The sequence below is a fragment of the Lepidothrix coronata genome, unplaced genomic scaffold, assembly GCF_001604755.1.
Source record: "Lepidothrix coronata isolate B3197 unplaced genomic scaffold, Lepidothrix_coronata-1.0 Scaffold41, whole genome shotgun sequence".
Classification (NCBI taxonomy): domain Eukaryota; kingdom Metazoa; phylum Chordata; class Aves; order Passeriformes; family Pipridae; genus Lepidothrix; species Lepidothrix coronata.
Genome location: NW_016690221.1, coordinates 2,281,284 through 2,288,272, shown reverse-complemented (window position 1 = coordinate 2,288,272; position 6,989 = coordinate 2,281,284).

Below are 6,989 nucleotides of genomic sequence, written 5' to 3'. Positions count from 1 at the left end.
AAGTTAATTAATTACATTAAACTATTGACTAACTACCTAGCTCGATCGTAATTCATTTAGAGAATATTAAAATCTGAGGAACAATAATAAAATTGATGCCGATTCCCAGTGGAAGGAGATGACCAGCAAATTGGATACTTTTCTTAATCTGGCGTAAATAATAACATGTCTGTTCCCACTCCCTCTCAGGCCAATTCCCCTATCATTTATTCCAGGCTCAAAAGCCTGCTTCCATAATTGATATCAGTTACTCAATGAGTGCTTCTTGCCTTTGTTCTCGTTATCCATTATAATTACAAAGTTCAGCCCGGCCGGGTGAGCGGGGGTCGGCCCGGGCCGGGCGGTGCTGCTGGAGCCCCGGGGGCAGCTGCCGAGCCCCGGCCCCTCCCGGGACACGATCCGGAGTGGGGCGCGCTGGGAGAAGGACGGCACGCTGGCATTGCGCTGCCAGGGGGGACACTCCGTGAAAGCCGGCTCAGATCCTCCTGGGAAGCGGTTCGTGGCAGCGGTTTGTGACTGTGGGAGCGGGGGGGTCCCTCCTGGCACTCTCCCCCCACCCTGGCCCGGGTCCCCGCTTCCTCCGGCCGAGCCACCACGCCTGGCTCCGCTCGGCGCAGATATTACTATTTCGTTATTTATTCACTTATTTATTCATTTATAAAGTGTTTACTTAGCTCGGTGCAGATGTAACATCTCATTTACAGGTTGGCCCCGGGGCAGAGAAACAATTGGCAACAGAGGAGGGAGGAAAAAAAAAAAAAAAAAGAAAAAAAAAAAAAGAGAGGAAGAAAAAACCCAACCAAAACTCGGGAGAATAGAGAGAGAGAGCAGAGGAAAGGGGAGCTGCCTCCTGCAGCAGGGGAGCACTGGCTGCCCCCACTACGGGACCGCCGGGGAAAGGACCGTGGAGGCATCATCGCTCCTTCGGAGAAACTAAAGACATGGGGCGGCTGCTGAGGGGCGAGGGATGTCTGTGTCCCCCGGAGGACACCGGGTGTAGACAGGGGAAGCCGTTCCAGCGCTGCCGGCGCCCGTCAGGCGTGGGGACGGTCCCTGTCGGGAGGAGTGGCACTACATCCCCTGCCCTTTGCCTAATACCCGGTAGCAGTCTCTCTCCGCCCTTGCGGCCTGGGCACCGGCGGAGCGCACGGACGTTGGTTTTCCAGCGGCTCTGGGGGGGAAATTGGTGCTTTCCCCACTGGTTCCCGAGGCACCGGCTGGGGTGGGGGACGTGCCGGAGGCGGGGTTCGAACCCTCGGGCCCAACAGGGCCCCGTCCCTGCGCATCCCTTCACACGGGCTGACGGGCGGCAGCTGCTGATTGTTTAAACGAGGAGGCGGTTGCCTAGCAACCCATAGGAGGCTCATTACCGAAGCCACAGTGATTAACAAAAAAGGGTATGAAAGTAAAATGGATTAATTATTTAATTAACTAATTGATGATCAACTTCTTTTTAATTATTCACTTAATTAAAGAAGTGTAACTACAACACTGCCCTTATCAAGTGTGTTGATATACTGACAAGATTTCAAAGACAAAAAGAAAAAGAAGAAGAAAGGGAAAAAAAAAAATCTTCCCTGCTACAGGCCCTGCAGATCTGAACCAGGAGCTTCACACAACACCTTGGGACATCCTGCCTGGAGTTCAGGTGTGGCCCCAAAACTTTCCTGTAAAGGGCTGGGGCGGGAGCCTCCCTCGCTGAAGGAGCAGTACCATCACTGAGAGTTATATCTGCTTCCTGCTGCCATGCTGCAGAGCATAAATTCAGCCAGGCTGTGCTCCAAGGAAGAGTTATGGAGGCCTTGCTGCCTCTTAAATCCGGGTTGATCTTTTCCTCTTAACTAGACGATGGTTCAGCTGCATCTGGTCAGACCGACCGAGAGAGTTATGGATGGCTCCAAATGTCTCTGTGCCTTTTTCCCAGGCCGAAGAGTTTGGCTAGAACTGGAAAGAAGGACCCTTCCTAGGGGTGACTAAAGTGTGCAAACAAACTGGGAACATCCCAGCCTGGCATCTGTGGTCAGAGGAGAGAGGTGAGCATCAGGATGTCAAAGCAACCCTGGTACTTGTGCATGAAAGTCTTGCTTTTCCCAGGCACAGGGTCTTTGCATCAGGGACCATGGGGAAGGAGTGCAGGCACTCCTTCACTGGCACCCCACAGAGCTCCCTGCCTGCTTAGGGATCCCTCTTCCCAAGCTGTGCTCGGAGTCAGCAATAACATGTAAGTGATTTTGCTTTCCAAAGGATTTGTCTCCTTCACTGTGCCCTGCGAGTGTCTGGCTCTCCCTGTATTGCACTAATTTTGTTTCTCCTTTTTCAAAGTAAACAGTGCAGCTTGTCGAAAACATTCACCTCTCTTGATTAATTTACCCCTAATGACAAAGATGGCTCTGTAATCAGCAGGTAAATGCAGGGAGTGAAATCCGCCTGTTTTTCCCTGTTAGCATGGCTGATGAGGGAGAGGGGGGTTGCTGCCGAGCTGAGGGGAGGACGGTGCTGCAGGGACTCAATTGATTCTATTTCCCCATCCAAGGTGTGATTGGATTTATTGTCAGCATGAAGAAGACAAACAGATCACCTCTGCTTGGCACAGTATTGGCAGGTCCAAGATCTGCTGAAGGAAGGGAAACTTGGGAGAGTTTGGTTTGGTTTTTTAAATGTCTTCTGAAGTGTTCCTCCTCTGCGCACAGAGCTCTGGAGCTCACCTGAAGAAACCTCATCCCCCATGGTCACCCACAGGTGATGGAGCTGTTGTCACTCCATGCTAGGAAGAGGGCAGGAGGCAGACAGAAAGGCAGGTCTGTGTGTACAAGACCTGTACAAGACAGTACAAGGATGGACAAGGCAGTCTAACTTATCCTTTGCCAGTTCCCTGTGACTCCACTGGGTTTTAAAAACATAAACCAAACCTTCCCCTCCATTTAAATCATGTACCTAATCCCCTAACTCTCTTAATTAAGCAGAGGGAAGTTTAAATTGTTCTGACCATCTTTGGGGGGATTATATATTTCAATCATCATTATGGTATGGCTATTTGTGATACCACGAGATAGATAGGTATATCCATTGTATAATCAGGCATACAAATTATAATCCCCCCAAAGACATTTAATAACAATTTAAAATACTGACTACTGGACGTAGGGCATTGGCAGATTAGAAATGAATGTGAATGGGGGGTTCGTTCAAGGACTCTGGATGATTTATGCTACAAGCCTCTGTCCTGCAGTTCTCTCTCCTGGCATTAGGACCAGTGCTGGTGAGGAGGAAGGGGCTTCCATCCCTGGGATCCCTCCCATGCAACAGCATCCGGCATGGATGCTTCACCCTGTCCACAGACGGGGTTCAGGATGAGATGGACATGCTGGCTCCCAGGAGCATCTCATCCTCCCAAACAGCTTCCATCCCTTGGGATGCCGTGATGGTCTCATTACCTCCACTGGAAGCTGTGGATGTGCAGTTGAGGGCAGGATGTTGTCTGATGCTGTCTAATTTTCTTGGAGCTGTACATGGGGGTCCCCACTGACATTAGAGGGAGCTGCTGAAGCATATCGAGAGAAGAGGAGATGCTACGAGTGCTCACTCTCACAGCAAAACTGCTCAGGGGTGTCTCTGTAACTGTGAAATCAGGCCTTTTGAAAGCATGGATTATTGAGTGAGTAGATCTAGCCAGCTCCTTTAGGGCCATTAGTCCTCATATGCACTTGCTTATTTTACACTGAAAGCATGCAGGGGAGATTATGTCATTTTTAGGGTAGGGGGGAGAAGAAATAGCGATTTTTATATGTCTTAGGAGTAAGTGAAAATAACTGCTTGAGACCTACTAAAACAGAAGGAACACATGTCTAAGAAATAAAAACACATTCTGACTTGACAGCAACAGCAGTGCAGGCTAAAGTCTAACTCAGTGAATTTTTGTAGCCTGAGTTTGGATGGCAAAGAATTTGAAACTTTATGGCTTAACTGGAAGGATAGGACACAAGACTCTGGGGAAAAACTGAGTCCAAATAAACGGGCTTGGCAGGCATCACCCTTTGCAGAAAGGCCAGTCCGGCTGAAAAACTGATTTCTTGTTCTGTTTTTAAAGAACAATACGGAGATCATGTTTTCTGTTTCATCTAGTAAGTAGAAACATTATTGTTACTTGCCTTGTGCCTTCCGTATAGGCAGCGAACGCCGTAACAGCTGAGGAGTGTCTCTCTCCCTCGTTGTATGAGGGGTGCAGGGCTCCCACCACCCACCTGCAACAGGGGAGACCCAGGAGAGGTTCGGGTCTGAGTCAGAGCACCTGAGGGTGGCAAAGGGAGCTGGATGTGGGAAGGGCTGATGGCTTTGCCTGTTAGCAGCAGTACAGCAAACTTACATTCTTGTTTGATAACACCACAAGTCGTGCGGGAAACAGCTAAACAGTTGTCTAACACAGCAAGAGATCTTGCTGACTGTGAATGTTGCTGGAGAAATCGTTCCCTCAATGTGTCCCCATTTCCTTATCTAGCTTCCAGAGTTGCAGGTTTTGAAAGGTTTTGGTATGGTTTTACTAACACCTTATTGTGGCGTGACCCCCTCACCAGCTCAAGACAGCCCCGCGCTGTTGGCTCCTAAATGTCCTTGAAAGGGCAGATGCCCCTGGGGCTCCTGCCAGTGTGGGGCTGGGTGGTGCTCTGTGAGGGGACCAGCCCTGTACATTGGCTGCCATTGTGGATTGAAGATGGTTCAGTCCTGGGAAAAGCTAAAAACCCCAAATAAAGGAGATGATGGCTAAACACACCTCTGGGGTGAGTTCAACAGGCACCTGCTGGTGGGGACTGATCATCTTTATCCAGTCCAAGTGTTCTATAGGGGCTCACCTAGGCTTGGCTTTAATTGGAGGGAAAGGGCCTGGCCTCAGATTCTTTATTAGTAAGGGAGACCAAATCCATTTGCCACAGTTGCCCCAGGGATCCCAGATTTGTCATCTCCTTCATGACAATGACTGTGAGTCGGATCTTTTTTCTGGAAGACCTCATGACAGGTTTTCCTCTCCATGAGCAGGATGTCTTGTTTGCCCTGGTGTTAGAGAAATTGCTGCTCTACAGCGCTCTGTGCCCTCAGAGAGAAAGTGCCAGCAGTGGGGAACCCAGGTCAGTGCTTACAAGGAATCAAATGCCCCAGCAATGGGCATGTTACACCCTGACCTTGCCCACTTGGGAACAATTTGGTGCCTGTTGGTGTCAGCTAAGCTGGCTCAGACACTGCGTCTCTGCTGCAGTCGTGCCCTCCCGCTCTCTGGCTTTAAATCACCTTCAGCTTTCCTATTTCTGTGGGCTCATCTTCCCTCCTTAGGAACCTCTACATCAAAGCTGTGCTGCGAAAAATACACTGCTAACTTCTTTAAATGGTCCTGGGCGTTGTGATTACAGGATCCAGCAACTACTTTTCCAGAGCTTGTGAACTTCTTGGAAAATCTCCAGGGAGTTTCTCTCTGGGGGAACTTTATATTTTCTTGCTGATTTTTAAAAGTCTACTGATAACACTGCATGAGATTTTTTTTTTTTAAGCACCAAACTCTTGATGGATGCTGGGTTTGTAGGAGCTGTAAATGTAAATTGTTTTTCTTCTGGCCACTTGTGTTTTATTTGAAACGTACAAAATCTGAGTGTGTAGTTCCTGAGAGCTGGCCTAGAGAACAGCAGCACTCCCAAGTAGTTTGTCTCCTATCAAATGGCATTAATAATTTAGTCACTAATTAAAAGTGAGGTCAAACAATGAAAAATGACTGAGCTAAATGGTTACGCTGTGATGTATTAAAGTGCCTGGTGGGTTTTAATGGATGGAAGGAGCGTTGTTGTTTGTTTATGTACAAAACACTTTCAGTCAAAGACTGTAGGAGTCCTGAGGAAATGTATTTAACTAACATCTTTTACAGGTTACTGAGTCAATGTCTTGAACAGACAATTTTTGCACACCTTTTATATCTTTCAAATTGCTCAGATACTTGTAAAACAGCTTCTCTTAATGATGAGGGGGGGAAAAAACCTGCTTTGATGCCTCTCAGGCTGGTTCATCAGTTAATGTTAACACAGAAATATCTAGGAGAATCTAACATGTCATGGGAGAGGTATTTTGAAAGGAGCTTGGTTTATGCGCTGGGTGCCTGTTCCCAGCATGCTGGTGGCTGCTACTGCCCTGAGTGATTTTGGGAAAGTGCTTGTCATTAGTGTGATTAGTTTATTTGTCAGCAGCCTTGCCCACAAGCTAACCCTGTACTGAGCAGCACGATGCTGCCCCAGCAGCTGCTTTTCTGAAGAAAAATTGTAAAGAGAGCAAGATTGCAGCTCTGTGTGAGCAGAGAGGGAACCTGAGAGAAGGAGGACCCTGACTCATTGAACCCTGCCATGGCACTTGCCAAAACCAGGCATGCCCAGAGTCTCCAGCAAGGACCTCATCTCCCTGACCAGCCTTCCCACCACACCATGGTGGGGTGCACTTGGTGCTGCACTGCTCACAGCAAACTGCAGCATCGTGTCAGTGGGACACACCTGACTTCATGGAAGTGGAGGAAAGTTTCCCACCGTGGGCATGAATGCATCTTTTTGTTGGTCCTCTGTGTCCTTGAGGTGGAAGTGTTATATTTCTGACCCTAAATCAGGGCACAAAAGTCCTTGGATGGCAGGAACATAGAAATGTCTGTGATTGCATGTCTGGTATGCTCCACTGGGGACCTTGGCTTTTGTTTCCAGGGCTTCAGGGTTAAGGCCTTGGCTCCCATACAGACCTGTTCTTATGGTTGCATAGATGCCTTTACAGGAAGGCTAAGTAGAGGGTGACAATTTGTCTTGACTATGGTAGGCAAAACCGGGATGTTCAATCAGAGATCTGGACCCAGAGTTGCCATGTGCTGTCCAAGCACAACAGGAGGAACACTTCTGAAATTCTTCTCATCAAGCTTAGAACTGAAGGTAGGGTTAAGTACAGACCCAAGAAGCCCACATTCCTTTGCAGTACTCTAT